General features: G+C 41.5%; 1 pseudogene; it reads right to left on the bottom strand.

Annotated features, from left to right (window-relative positions):
- Window positions 1-645: 645 nt before the first annotated feature.
- LOC122882693 lies at window positions 646-3,612 on the bottom strand (annotated as a pseudogene).
- Between the last annotated feature and the right edge of the window lie 11,179 nt (window positions 3,613-14,791).

Below are 14,791 nucleotides of genomic sequence, written 5' to 3'. Positions count from 1 at the left end.
TTCCAATTTATCTTTACTATGATTCTTTCTTTATATATACACTAAGTGGTCACTTTAACAGTTTTGGATTGCAGATTGTACAGGTGTACCTAATAAAGTGAAAACTGAGTGTGTAGCAGGCCCCCCCGTACAAGGATGAGACTTTTACTGGTGGTTTTATGATGTTTAATCCTTTCCTTTGAACCTTAAACCATACACCATGTCACCAACGTAAGAGCTGAAATGCATACAAAACATGTGACCGATTAGTTCACATTGTTCACATACTGCTGTCTTACATTGATGCAAAAAACGAACACATTATCAAACAAAATGATCATATCTCAACTTATTTAAATACCTTTTGCCTCTTTGGAGGGGCTGCAAATATGAATCTAACGTTCATCACTGCTCCGTGTCGAAGTTACTGCCGTATTTGGGCTAACAAGCTGTACACTGCAAAAACTGCACTAGCAAGGGCGCGCGCTTCCAAAAGAAGAGGAAATGCGCGTAGCTTAAAACTGGAAGTCAACCATTTCACTATATACATTTCAAAATAAAAGACAATTACCTTTTCTATAACAAAAATTTACTTATGGTTATTTACAGAGTGTATTTGTAATCACTACAGGCAACAGTTAGGAAAGGAGTGAGCTGAAGTGAGCCTGGGCGATGGTCTGAGGAGGATGCTCCGAAAAATTGGGAGCAACTTACTCTGGGAGAAATATAGCTTTAAGGGGAGAAAGGAAAAGAGACCATTTTATAAATTACCAATAAATAAAGCCATAATATGTAAGTACTTTTTAAACTAATTTTGACTTAAACATATCAGTGTCTGTGCTTGTTGAAACATTTTCAGATTCTTAAAATACATCTTCTGATGAACCTGAATACATAATCATTAAGGCTTTGTGGAGTGAGTGCCCCACAAATCCTCTGCAGCCTACCTCAATAGGCATGCGTACGATAGTTGATGACCAGCTGTTCATACTTGGTCCTTTTCCTTTCGTGAGCCTCCTCCATGCGGTCCTTCCATGGCACTGGTCAGCTCCATGATGATGATGTTCTTGGTGCTCTCTGAGACTGGGAGGATATCTGGCCTCAGAGTGGTACTGACAATGTGACAGGGGAATCTCATCTGTTTCTCCAGGTCCACTGAGAGCTGCCAGTCCTGGGCAGTCGCCAGGATCCCTGCTGGACTCCTATGTTCTGCCCGTGGGAGCTCTCCTATCTTCACAAAAGCAATTGCTCGGGTGGTGGTGCGTGCTCGGCTGCGGCTGCTGATTCTCTTGCGGATGGCTTCTGTAATAGGTTTCAGCACCTGATTGTGGCATATCGGCCCTGGCTGAATGCTTTTGGGCAGGAGCTCAATATGTGCTCCAATGACCCTCTTGCTGTGGGCAGCTTCAGTGGGCAGTTTGGAGAGACCACTTTGCCCCAGCTGAAGAGGTTCACTGGGATAGGCAAGACGTTGTACACCACCCAAATCAGGAAAGTGATGCGGTGCGGCTCTGCCTGCCAGAGATCCGTCCATGTGACTCTCCAGTCCATGGCTTGCTCCCACCTTGTCCAGGCCCCCTGCTGGCTCATACCAGCAGCTCTGCTCGACCTCCCTTCCTCCACTGCAGCCCTTAACTTCTGCTGAATCAGCCTTTGCTTCTCCTTCCCCTTACTGTTGCCGTACTGTGGTGTTGGGAACATTCCCAAGCCCACTCTATCACGGGTCAATAGTCCCACCAGAGCTCTGTGGTGCAGTTGTGACTCAGCTTCCAGCACAGCATCCTTGGCTCTCCTCTTCCTTCCGGTCTTCACCACCACTCCTGCCTGGGCCACACTTGGGTCACTCGAGTCCCTGTACATCAGCACCTCTCTCGTCCATGTCATCTTGAACTCTACTTCCAAAGACTTTAAGAGCAACTGGAGCTTCGTGCTGTTCCTGTAGAAGGCAATGTTGCTGCAGCTTCTGGGCAACTCCAGCCATCTCCTGACAGCTGCTTTGTAGCTCAGATTGTATAATAGCAACGACAACTATTTGCTATACATTTAAATGTACACTAGTTCTGCTCAAGCACTCATAGCGCTCTCCTTCTTTTAATGACTTTTTCATTAACCCCACAGTCCAACAACCTGGAAGAATCTCGTTTAGTCTGGCAGAATCTCATTTAGTCTATTATTAAAGAAACGCATGAAGTCGTTACTGCTGAGGGCTATAGGAATACATGGTTCAATAGAACTATGACTCTCTGTCATAAGACTCTGTTAAGACTATCTTTCCAGACTAAACGAGATTCTTCCAGGTTGTTGGAACGCCATTTCCTTTCAAGTTTTTGTGATGTTTGCTTAAATTTGCGGGTTTGGAGATTATACCATGGCGCTAACCTTCTTTGTTTTATTATCTTCTTTTGTAGAGGGGCGATAGAAGCAAGTGTTGTTCGCAGTGAGCCTGCAGCGCTATCAACTAGATGGTCAATTTGGGAGGGGCTGAAATTAATATAGGAGTCCTCTGTTATATTGAGATATAGCACCTTATTAAATGCAGATGGGATCGCTTCCTTAAATTTAGCTACAGCACTATCAGACAGACATCTAGAGTAGGAGATTTTGCCTTAATGGCGTGTAGTCCAGTAATACCAGTTCAAAAGTTATTAAATAATGGTCCGATAATGAAGGATTCTGTGGAAAGACAATTAAATGTTCAATTTCAATGCCGTATACCAGTCAAAGGTCGAGGGTCTGGTTAAAACAGTGGGTGGGTTTATGTGCTCTCTGACAAAAGCCAACACACCACATGAATATTAAAATCACCTATAATAATTACTTTATCCTGGTCTCAACTCTGAGTTGTCATGGTTTTGGTCCACTAATAAACTCGGCCAGATTTCTAGATATGAGAGCTGCTCCATCCAAAGTGGGATGAATGCCGTCTCTCCTAATCAGACCAGGTCTTCCCCAGAAAGTCTGCCAATTATCTACAAAGCCCACATCATTTGCTGGACACCACCTCGATAGCCAGCGGCGGAATGAAGACATGCGGTTAAAAATGTCATCACTGCTCAGGTTTGGCAGGGGCCCAGAGAAAACTACGGAGTCCAACATTGTCTTTGCATATGTACACACCGACTCAACATTAATTTTAGCGACCTCCGATTGGTGTAATTGGGATTTGTTACCAGCGACGTGAATAACAATCTTACTGTATTTATCCTTAGCCAGCAGTTTTAAATAGGATTCAACGTCGTGCTCTGGCCCCAGGAAAACATTTGACTATGGTCGCTGGTGTCACTAACTTCAGGTTTCTCACAATGGAGCTTCCAATAATGAGTTGGTTTCTCAGTGGGGAGAACTTGTTAGAAACGTGAACAGGTTGGTGGTGAACCGTGGGCTTCTGCTTAGGGCTATGCTTCCTTCGGACAGTCACCCAACCTCCTTTGGGACTGCTAACATGGACTGCTAACATGGACTGTTAGCAGTCACTTAACAACTTACTAACACTTCACTTACCAAAATAAAACTAGACCAAAACTGATAAAATATAATCACAAATGGTAGAAACACTGGACACATTTTCAGATCAAGTCAAAATTCAATATTTAGGAGAAAAAAACCCAGAAGCGACAAAATGTGTCACTTCATGTCGCCTGTGGAACAACGCATGCAAGTTGAATTCCCTCATCTATTTCTGTACTTGACTGTCAGACCATATTTAAATGCAATGCTCATTTGACAAGTATTTACTTTTTAATATTTGTAATATTTTGTTAGTGGCTTTTCTTTTGTATGTACAGTGGAAAATAGACATAAGCTTTGAATTTCTTGAATTTGTAACATGCATTTTAATGCTATTTTGCTTAAAAATATGGGCTACAATGTTTAATGAAATGTTACACATACAACTCTAATGGTGTTTTACTGGTTAGAAAATGATTCTCCTCTTGAGGAAAAACAAAATCCCTTTTAGCCATGTCAAAGGAACTGAATTCATATTTGTATCATAGGCTATCTTCAAATCATCATTATGTTATATTATAAGTGCGCTTGCCAGTTTTTGGCAGAGCCTGTTAGCAATGTTTTGAGGTGAGATGGCTGTTTCTCTCTCTTTCACAGCAAGAAGGTCCGTTTGAACCTCAGCGTGAGCTCTCAGTGTGAGTGTGAAAGTTACAATTGTAAATGCTCTGTTAATCCAAAACCAATGTTTTGTATGTATTGTATGAGGAAGTCTGGAGTGGCAGAGAGGCATGTTAGAGTGGTGCAGGACATGTATGAGAGCTGTAAGACTGTGGTGAGGTGTGCTGTAGGTGTGACAGAGGAGTTCAAGGTGGAGGTGGGTCTGCATCAAGGATTGGCTCTGAGCCCCTTCTTGTTTGCTCTGGTGATGGACAGGCTGACAGATGAGGTTAGACAGGAATCTCCATGGACTATGATGTTTACGGATGACATTGTGATTTGTAGTGAGAGCAGCATGTTTGACAGATTTAAGCATGGCTCTGAAAAGACAGCAGGAGTCAGGTGCTGAGAAACGAAAGAAGAAGAAACTGCGAGATGATGCCCGTGCATCACTTTCAGGTAAGTCCATGTTTAATCATTCATAAATACGGGAAATGTGCTGCATGTGCGTGCTGCTGCTAATCGTAATGCGCCTCGAACTTGCTGACATTAATGTTAGCATTAGCAAACTATGTTATTATAACTTACAACTTCGGTGCAAGCTAAATTGAGATTTTACTGTTAAACATTACCTATTTTAAAAATAACTGACCTGACGCCAGCTAGCTGTTACTTTTTTTTTTTTACTATCTTTCTTTAGATATTGAGCAGTAGTTTATGGTTTATTTTGACGTGATGGTGGTTAATACTTTCTCAGTAACGTTAACAGTTAGCAGTCAGTGCAGTGCACATGGTAGGCTAACAATTCCTGTTATATATATATATATATATATATATATATATATATATATATATATATATATATATATATATAAAATGTCATTATGAATGATATAAAGCAAACATTACTGTTGATTTGTGTGCATTATTGCACCTCATTCTATTATGCTTTATATTAGATTAGATTTAGATTTACATTTATTTATTCATTTAGCAGATGCTTTTATCTAAAGCGACTTACAAATGAGAACAATAGAAGCAGTTAAACTAACAGTAGGACAACAATATGCAAGTGCTATGCCTATGACCCTTCTCAGTTTAATCTAACGCAGAATTTTTTTATTTTTTTTATTTTTAATAATAGATAAATAAGGAATAAAGGGGGAGAACTCCTTGGCTGCCATGCTTTCAGTTATAAATGTTTATAATATTTTTCTGGAATAAGATTCTTTGTTTGAATATTTTGTCTCTTTCTATACTGATCCTTTTTCTTCGTATATCGAAATTTTTGCAGGGGCAATGCTGAGATACGTACGAGGAGGAGCACAAGGCCAAGAGGAAGATACAGATGACGAGCAGGAGGAGCAGCCATGTACAAGCAGTTCAGGCACACATCAACCCCAGCCGGACAGCAGGTCTGTAGACTCCACAATAGGACCAAGCCCTGATCAACCACCCTCATCCAGCAGTTTAGGGACAGATACACAACAGATAACCACCACCTCTGAAAGCACAAGTCCTGTCATTGAGAGTCCATCAGCAGGTGACAATGTAGAGACCTGTGTGCCCCCTCCAACTGATCCTGCTTTTTGGCCGTCAAAGGTTTTAGACGCAGATCGTGTTGAAATAGTACAAAGAGGCCCATTTAAAGTCCCATCAGATTTTAATTTTCCAAAGGGACTAGATGGCAGGGCGTTTCATAGTAGCCTACAATTCAAAACACTCTCAAATGGAGAGAAATCATGAGAAGTTGGCTTGTTTACTCACAACAGAACAATGCTGTGTTCTGTTTTGCGTGTAAGCTTTTCAGTTTGAAAGCTATAAAGCTGACTGCAGAGGGCCACAGTGACTGGTCCAACATAAACAGTAGTTTGAGGAGTCATGAATGTAGCTCAGACCATGCCCAGTGCATGTTTAAATGGAGAGAACTGGACATGCGTTTACAGACAAATACAGTATGACAATAGACCACCAGGCACTGACATTGCTGGAGGCAGAAAAAAGAAGGTGGCGAGATGTTCTCAAACGCTTACTTAAAATAACCCTATCTCTTGCCTCAAGGAATTTGTCATTTAGGGGCTCCTCACAGTGTCTGTATGAGCCAGACAATGGCAACTTCTTAAAGGAAGTGGAGCTTTTAGCCAGTTTTGAACCCGTGATGGAGAACCACCTGACCAAGATAACTGATGAAAGCTCCCGAACGCATTATCTTGGACAGCAGACACAAAATGAACTGATCCAGATCATCTCCATCAAAACATTACAAACAATCCAGACACAGATTCAGGAAGTGAAATATTTCTCCATTATTCTTGACTGTAGACCTGATATAAGCCACAAGGAACAAATGTCCCTCATCGTGCAAATTGTTGATTTGGTGCCAAAGCCAAATATCAAGGAGTATTTCCTTGGTTATATGGAGGTGGTTGAAACAACTGGCCTGAACCTGTCTACTGTCCTTCTAGACAAGTTGAAGGAACTCAGCATTCCGTTTGATAATTGCCGCGGACAGGCCTACGACAATGCAGCAAACATGAAGGGGAAAAAGCAAGGAGTTCAGGCCCGACTGCTACAACTTAATTCGAGGGCGTTGTTTGTTCCTTGCGCAGCTCATTCGATTAATCTTGTCATAGCTGATGCTGCTAAGTTGTCCAGGGATGCCACTGGCTATTTTGGCTATTTGCAGAAGCTATTTTGTTTCTTCTCAGGAGCTACACAGCGATGGAGCATCTTGAAAAAACACGTCAACCTGACTGTGAAATCATGGAGTGATGTGAGGTGGGAGAGCAGGCTTAAGAGTGTCACAGCTGCCAGAAGCTAAATTAAAGAAATCAGAAATGCGCTCATCGAGGCTAGGCAAACTGTCAATGACTCAGTCGCAAAAATAGAGGCTCATGCCCTGGCAGAAGAGGTGGCATCTTTTAGATTTCTGATCTGTTCTGTTGTCTAGTGTGAAATTCTTACGACCACTAACCAAGTAAACAAGCTTCTGCAGACTAGGTCAATGCAGCTTGACATTGCTTTCAGGCTCATTGACAATGCCAAAACCTCCCTCTCCAGATACAGGCACTCTGGATTTGCTGAGGCAGTGTTATCTGCCAAGGAGCTTTGTGAGGCCATGAACAGAGCCAGAGCTCAAGAAGAAAAGGCTCAGGAACACAAAAAGGCAGTTTGCATATGAGACTGCTGACGAGCCCTTCAGTGATGCCCTCAAAAGGCTTGAGGTAACATTTTTCAATAGTGTTGTGGACTCAGCTTTGATGTCACTGCAGGAGCGTTTTGAGACCATGACCCAGGTCAGAGACAAATTTGGAGTGCTGCTCGATTTCAGCAGAGTGCACGGAATGTCCAAGGAGGACTTACCAACAAAATGCATTGAAGTGCAGAAGACACTGACTGAGGAAGGAAATTCTGATATTGATGGACTTGAGATGGTTCAGGAAATCATCAACCTTCCTCAACTGTCCCCACAGACAACTGCCTTGGAGTTGCTGACATTTCTCCATGAGAATAGCCTTCAAGAGGTGTATCCAAATCTCTGGGTTGCTCTTAGAGTTGCATTAACTCTCCCTGTTACAGTTGCCTCTGCTGAGCGAAGTTTTTCAAAACTAAAGCTCATTAAAACATACTTGCGTTCAACAATGGGGCAGGAACGTCTAAGTGGTCTTGCTGTCATCAGCATCAATGGTGAAGTGGCTCAGAAGCTGTCATATGATGACCTAATTAGTGATTTTGCAGCGAGGAAATGCAGACGTGTGGTTCTATAGAGCCTCCCAAAACTGGTGGAAATGCTTGATCCATACAGAATAGCATTATGGCTCCCTCAAAATGTATGTCTTTGGTTTATTTTGACAACATTTGGTCTAAGAAGATTTTGCATTTTACTTGAATGTGTGTTTTTAGCTGTTCTACATAGCCTACTGTGTTTACAAAGTAATTCAAGTTGTGACTTTTAGTCCTCTAAATCTTTGTTTTATTTGAGAAGACTGACTATTCTTGTTTGTACTTATTGATGATTATTTAATTTAATTTATTCAAAGTAACATTGAATTTGCAAAAAAAAAAAGTCTGGATTATTTTGATAATTATTTTATTTTGCTATTCTGTTTACTGTTTACAAAGTCAGCAAAGCTGTGAAGATTTTACTTTCTCTTTTTAGTGTTCTTAAGTTTTATACTGTGATGCTGCTATTGTGTGTTATTGGTATTGAGTTATGTTTGGTAATAAAAAGTTAAACTGGCAAAAACAAACGTTTTTTTTTTTTTTTTTTTTTTTTTTCGCGGGGTCGGGGTGGGAGGCATCATAAAGGAATTATGCTTAGGGCACCAAAATGGCTAGCAGCGGCACTGGGAGCAGGTGGAGGAAAATCTAGAGAGATGGAGGTCTGCTCTGGAAAACAGAGGAATGAAGCTTAGCCGCAGTAAGACAGAATACATGTGTGTCAATGAGAGGGACCCAGGTGGAACAGTGAGGTTACAGGGAGCAGTGGTGAAGAAGGTGCAGGAATTTAAGTACTTAGGTCAACGGTTCAGAGCAATGGAGACTGTGGAAAAGAGGTGAAGAGGTGAGTGTAAGCAGGTTGGAACGGGTGGAGAAAAGTGTCAGGTGTGTTGTGTGATAATTGAGTATCAGCAAGAATGAAAGGAAAGCTGTTCAAGACGGTGGTGAGACCAGCGATGTTGTACAGCTTAGAGACAGTGGCACTGAAGAAAAGACAAGAAGCAGAGCTGGAGGTAGCAGAGCTTAAGATAATGAGGTTCTCTTTGGGAGTGACGAGGATGGACAGGATCAGAAATGAGTACATCAGAGGGACAGCTCATGTTAGATGTTTCGGAGATAATGTCAGAGAGGCCAGATTGAGGTGGTTTGGACATGTTCAGAGGAGAGACTGTGAATATATTGGTAGAAGGATGCTGAGGTTGGAGCTGCCAGGCAGGAGGTCTAGAGGAAGACCAAATAGGAGATTTATGGATGTAGTGAGAGAGGACATGAAGTTAATTGGTGTGAATGAAGAGGATGCAGAGGACAGGGTTAGATGGAGGCACATGATTCTCTGTGGAGACCCCTGAAAGGGAACACCCGAAAGGAAAAGAAGATTATTACTTCTACTAGTAGTACTAGTGGTGGTGGTGGTGGCTGTAGTAGCCTAGTAATAATAATAATAATAATAATATTGATATTATAATAATAATTATTTTGTTTTTTGGGAACCTTTGTTGTGTTAGAACACAGACGTTATCCAGGCTTCTTTCAGAAAGGCTTTGCTTTCAAAGTTGTCAGAGTCTGTGATGTCGTGGCTTGTTGAATAAAATATCTCTGGCTGCTATAGGCCTAGACTGCCGGGATAATTCCCATGATGCATCTCTCTCCTCCTCTTCCTCTCGATCAGTGTGCATTTTTATTCCATTACTGCATGTTACTAACTTGACATCTTCTCTCTCCTGTAGATTTGTGCTTTCTCTCTCTCTCCTCTCTCCTTCTGTCACTTTCAGCAGGTATTTCTACCTCTGGAGCTGCAGAGACTGGATCTGCGGTTGTGTTCCTGCCCGACAACTGCTACTACAGTTGTTGTTAATGGCTTTGTTACTAATACTGACTATAAATTACTTTATTAATATTAATATTACCACTACCATTACATTATTACTATTACTACTACTATTCTAGGTAGAATTTGCATTGTGCTTCCCTCTCCCCCACCGCTTCACTCTCTCTTTCTCTCTCTCAACCCAACATGGCAGTGGCAGATGGCCGCCCACCACTGAGTCTAGTTCTGTCCGAGGTTTCTGCCTGTTAAAAGGAAGTTTTTCCTTGCCACTGTCGCTAAGTGCTTGCTTATCGTGATAATTGTTGGGTCTCTGTAAATAATATTATAACGAGTACAACCTAGAGCTACTCTATAGGACAAATGCAATGAGATAACTTCTGTTATGAATTGGCACTATATAAATAAGATTGAATTGAATTGAATTGCCATCCACCCTGACCACCTCCCTGCGACTCCAGCACGATACATACATGTAGTGTTTCATTCACTCAAAGAAACGTTGTCTCTGATGTGGTGACCCCTGCTGTGTCAGCTTGGGTTTGCTGTGCGATTCCTGTCTCTCTGCACACTCCACTGCAGGTGGATCGCTAGTGTAAGCTGTGTTCCCAGTTATTTAAGCCTGGCTGCAGTGCAGCTCTCTCTCTCTCTCTCTCTCTCCTACACACACACACATCCTTTACTCACGCATACTTACACCACTGACTGTACCGACATCCACACCCCACATCGTAAAAATCCTTAATTGGCACTTTAATATACTTGATTTGGTTCAATTTGGTTTAATAAAATATCTTGTTAAAACTTTATCATGGTGTATCTCCTGTTTGTTTGGCCTAAGAGCCGGGTCATAACATTGAACATAATCTAGGCAACAATTATGTAATTTCTAGGAGACAGGGTTGGCAGGGATTACTCTTTTCATTGATTACCTCAAACTTTGACAAAAATAGACTTCCACTAGATTTCTTCTATAATGGATTACACAACTCATGCAACATTCAATAGTCTGCTAATTGATTTTCATACCATATGGAAATTAATGGAAGACAATGGCTGCTTGGAATATTGGGAAGAAATACATCCAAAAATCTAAAATATAACAGCATGGTTTGCAAAATTGTTAGCTGTAATCTAAGTATAGGTGATACGAAGTAAATGGGCATTAATTTTGCAAAAGGAAGTGTTCCTAATATTTTTCTTTCCAGTGGTGGAATGTAAGTACATTTACTCATGTACTATATTTCAGTAGCCTACAATTCTGAACTATTTGTACTTTACTTGTGTATTTCCATGTTATGCATGTTATATATGTGGACATTTTCAGTATTTAGAAATAAATAAACTTGCTGGAAACCAGAAAAATACTGTTTAGAGGTAAATTTGTGTGTGACACTCATCCTTGTATTTCCAAAATTCTTCACCACACGCCACTAGACAATTGTTGACTATGGCTAGTTAACATGACACATGGAATTCCAGTGAGAAACTAGCAGCAGTATTAACACTAACACAAACTACATGATGTTAGCTCTACAGGTAGTGAGATATGACCTGTGTGTGTCCCAGACCATCAGCGGACAGCACAGGTTAAAAACACAGAAGCCTTCTTCATACAAGTTACATTAGCATTTTTTAAAGGTCCAGTGTGTAGGATTTAGTGGCATCTAGTGTTTAAATTGCAGTTTGCAACCATTTGAATACCCCTCGCATCACCCTCCCCTCCCCTTCCAAGCGTCTAGGAGAAACTACGGTGGCCACAAAACTCGTGAAAAATGCGAACACCCTGCCTAGAACCAGTGTTTGGTTTGTCCCTTCTGGGCTACTGTAGAAACATGGCGGTACAACATGGCAACCTCCTTGGAAGGGGACCGGCTCCCTATGTACATAAAAAAGGCTTATTCTAGGTAATGAAAACACAATAATTCTTATTTTCAGGTGATTATACACTAATAAAAACATACTTATGAATAGCATATTCCATTTCTACCAATAGGTCCTCCTAAATGTTACACACTGGACCTTTTAAAAAATTATCATTATCATTATCATATACTGTATAAAACTTCCGCTGTTGGCTGCACAAGTTCAGAGAAAAGAAGTCCCCTCATTCTGGATATTATATTAGTAAAGCATTAGCCAGCATGTATGAAAACTGCTATTTACCATCAAAATATACTAGACTCTAGATATATGCCAAATGCGTTTTATTAGTGCAAAATTTCAGATGACTGCAGTATATACACGCAAAGCTTCACTCACAAGAAAGTCATGTCATTACAGGATTTATAAGTATTATTTATCAGCCACACAGGATCATAAAAAGAGACACAGCAAACCTGTTTGATTTTTTTCCTCTTAAATATTCTAATAATGTAATGCATTTTCCATCCAAAGCCATGCATCTGATCTCTATCAGCTGTCACCAAGTCCCACACTGAAACTCTAAAAGCATGTCAAACTGTTCACCAAAGCATTGATTGTAGAGCCTGACAAACGTTAGTAATATTAAATAGACAGCCAGAAACATGCAGTAACAGTGTGAGCTGTCTTACCATGAAATAGGCGTTTCTTCCTGCAGGAATATTCTGCACTTAGAACTACAATATAAGGGAAGTTTCCTTCTGGAATGTTACATATTTTCCAGCCAGAACTTTTGTGGTTTGTGCAGTTTAACGCACAAAAACAACTATACATTTTGATCTTGTTATAATGCTCATTCATTTTGGTCTGTTTTCTACCCCCGCGTGCATCACATGATGATGTTGCTAGGAAGAAACATTTATAGTTATACATATATACATATAGTTTATAGTATACTGTTATATTTTACTATATCAAATATAATAATAATAATAATAATAATACATTTTTTTGTATAGTGCTTTAAAAGGTACTCAGAAGCACTTTAGAAGACAACAAGAAGCAATAACAGAATAAAAACAACTACAACAGTGAAAAAGGAGAAGGGGGACTAATAGATCACAGATTAAAAGTGGATTTAAATAGGAGGGTTTTGAGTGTGGTTTTGGAAGAAGGGAGTGAGGGAGAATGTTTTGGATGTATTGTAGTTTGTTAAGGATTTTGGTGGACGTGCCCTACAGAATGCTGTTGCAGTAATCGAGTTGTGAGGTGATGAAGGTGTGGATGAGCATTTCAGCAGCTGAGAAGGAGAGGGAGGGGCGAAGATTTGGGGCCAATGATGAGGATTTCAGATTTGCTGCTGTTGTGTTTGAGAAAGTTAGCTTGCATCCAGGATTTTATAGCAGTGAGGCAGTTTGTGAGGGTGGAGTGAGTGGCAGCAGTAATGGATTTGGTGTAGATGTAGAGCTGGGTGTTGTCGGCATTACAGAGGAAATGGAGGCCATGGTGGCCTATGATATGACCAAGGGGAAACATGTAGGAGGATGAAGAGGAAAGGACTGAGCACCGAACCTTGGGGGACACCTTGAGAGACTGGAGATGTGTTAGAGTTGGATTTATTGATGAACTGATTGACTGATGAACTGGTGGTGGTCGGAGAGGTATGATTTGAACCAGGAGAGGGCAGTGCCAGTGATACTGAGGGAGGACTCGAGGTTGGAGAGGAGGATGGAGTGCTGAGGTCAAGTAAGATGAGGATGTTGAGGGAGTGGAGGAGGTCATTGGTGACTTTGATTAGGGTGGTTTCTGTGCTGTGGGGCGACTGCGGCTTGGTAGAGCGGGTCGTCCACGGCGGTTCGATCCCGCCTTCCCCCAGCAGTGTCGAAGTGTCCTTGGGCAAGACACTGAACCCCAAATTGCTCCCAAGGGCTGTGCCTTTAGTGTGTGAATGGGTGTGAATGATTAGTTTCTTTGATGAGCAGTTCTGCCATGAATGGGATGAATGTGATATGTAGTTAAAGGCGCTATATAAGTACAGTCCATTTACCATCTGTGTTGGGACTGATATGGTTCGTAGAGTTGGGGGTTGGGAGTTGCGCTCCAGTAATTTAGATGGAAAGGGGAGACTGGAGATGGGCATGTAATTGTTGGGGATGTCAAGGCCAGGCTTTTTGAGGATAGGAGTAATAGAGGCGAGTTTGAGGGCGTCACACCGGAAGTGCGTGGCGCCGGAAGTGCGTGACGTTATGGGTGGACCAATGAGCGTGAAGCAGGCGTGGTGAGCAGGAGCTGGGATGGGAGTAAAGTAGGCGTGGGAATGAAAAACCCTGTAAAAGAAATAATATGATTAAATAATTCAATCAATTAAGTGAAATCAATAGTATCAAAAGTATAAAAATAATTGGTAAATTTACCATCTGTAAAAAAAACAAACTAATCTTTCAGGAGCAAAAGACACGTCCTTCTCTGTTGTCTGTCCAGTGCAGAGTGAGGTGTGAATGAATTGGAAAGATGTGGGAGGGTAGGCGGAGTTTGCGTGAACCAATGGGAGGGTTAGCCAATGGGAAAATAGGTTAGGAGGAGCTTGCATGCATCGAAAAAATAAATAAAAGCAGAATATTTCTGGTCTGAAACATCAAACAAGATGAGTCAGTTGAAGATGATCAGCCAGACGCCTGTGACGCATTATCAAAACGCAACACTAGGGGGCGCACCCAAGAAACAGGTGTTGTATTTGAGTGGTATGTGTGTATACCGACGAATTGTTCACAGTAACCGAACGTATACCTCGCCAACCCCCCGTGTGCAAACTGAAAGATTATGACGGAGAACCTATCCAAGGCTCGTTTTACGAAGCAGAGTTGCAAAAAGTCAAGGTTGGTAAAGACAAAGCGTTTCAAGTTAAAGAAATTCTGGACGAGCGTGTTGTCAGGGATAAAAAACAAATGCTGGTGCGTTGGAAAAACTGGCCTGAGAAATTCAACAGCTGGGTCAAGGCAAGCGACCTGAACAATGTATAAAAACAAATAGGTACGCCGAATCTGAATCATTACAACATGGACCATATCACAGGAGAAGGGTTCTACGTTGTCCTACCCTCCAACGCCAGTATCGATGTATTTAAAAATAACACGATCTCCAGGTACCACGCCGATTTAGCACAGCATATTGATTTAGAAGGCCCGTGGGAGGTAGCTCTGACAGAGATTTCATACCCCCACACCTGGATTAACATTTCTAGTGAGGATGCTTATTTTGAATGGAGGAATAAACCCCAAGATGATGCTTCAAAGAGCGAGG

Source organism: Siniperca chuatsi, linkage group LG10 (assembly GCF_020085105.1).
Source record: "Siniperca chuatsi isolate FFG_IHB_CAS linkage group LG10, ASM2008510v1, whole genome shotgun sequence".
Lineage (NCBI taxonomy): Eukaryota > Metazoa > Chordata > Actinopteri > Centrarchiformes > Sinipercidae > Siniperca > Siniperca chuatsi.
This window is presented reverse-complemented; position numbering and strand designations above follow the sequence as displayed.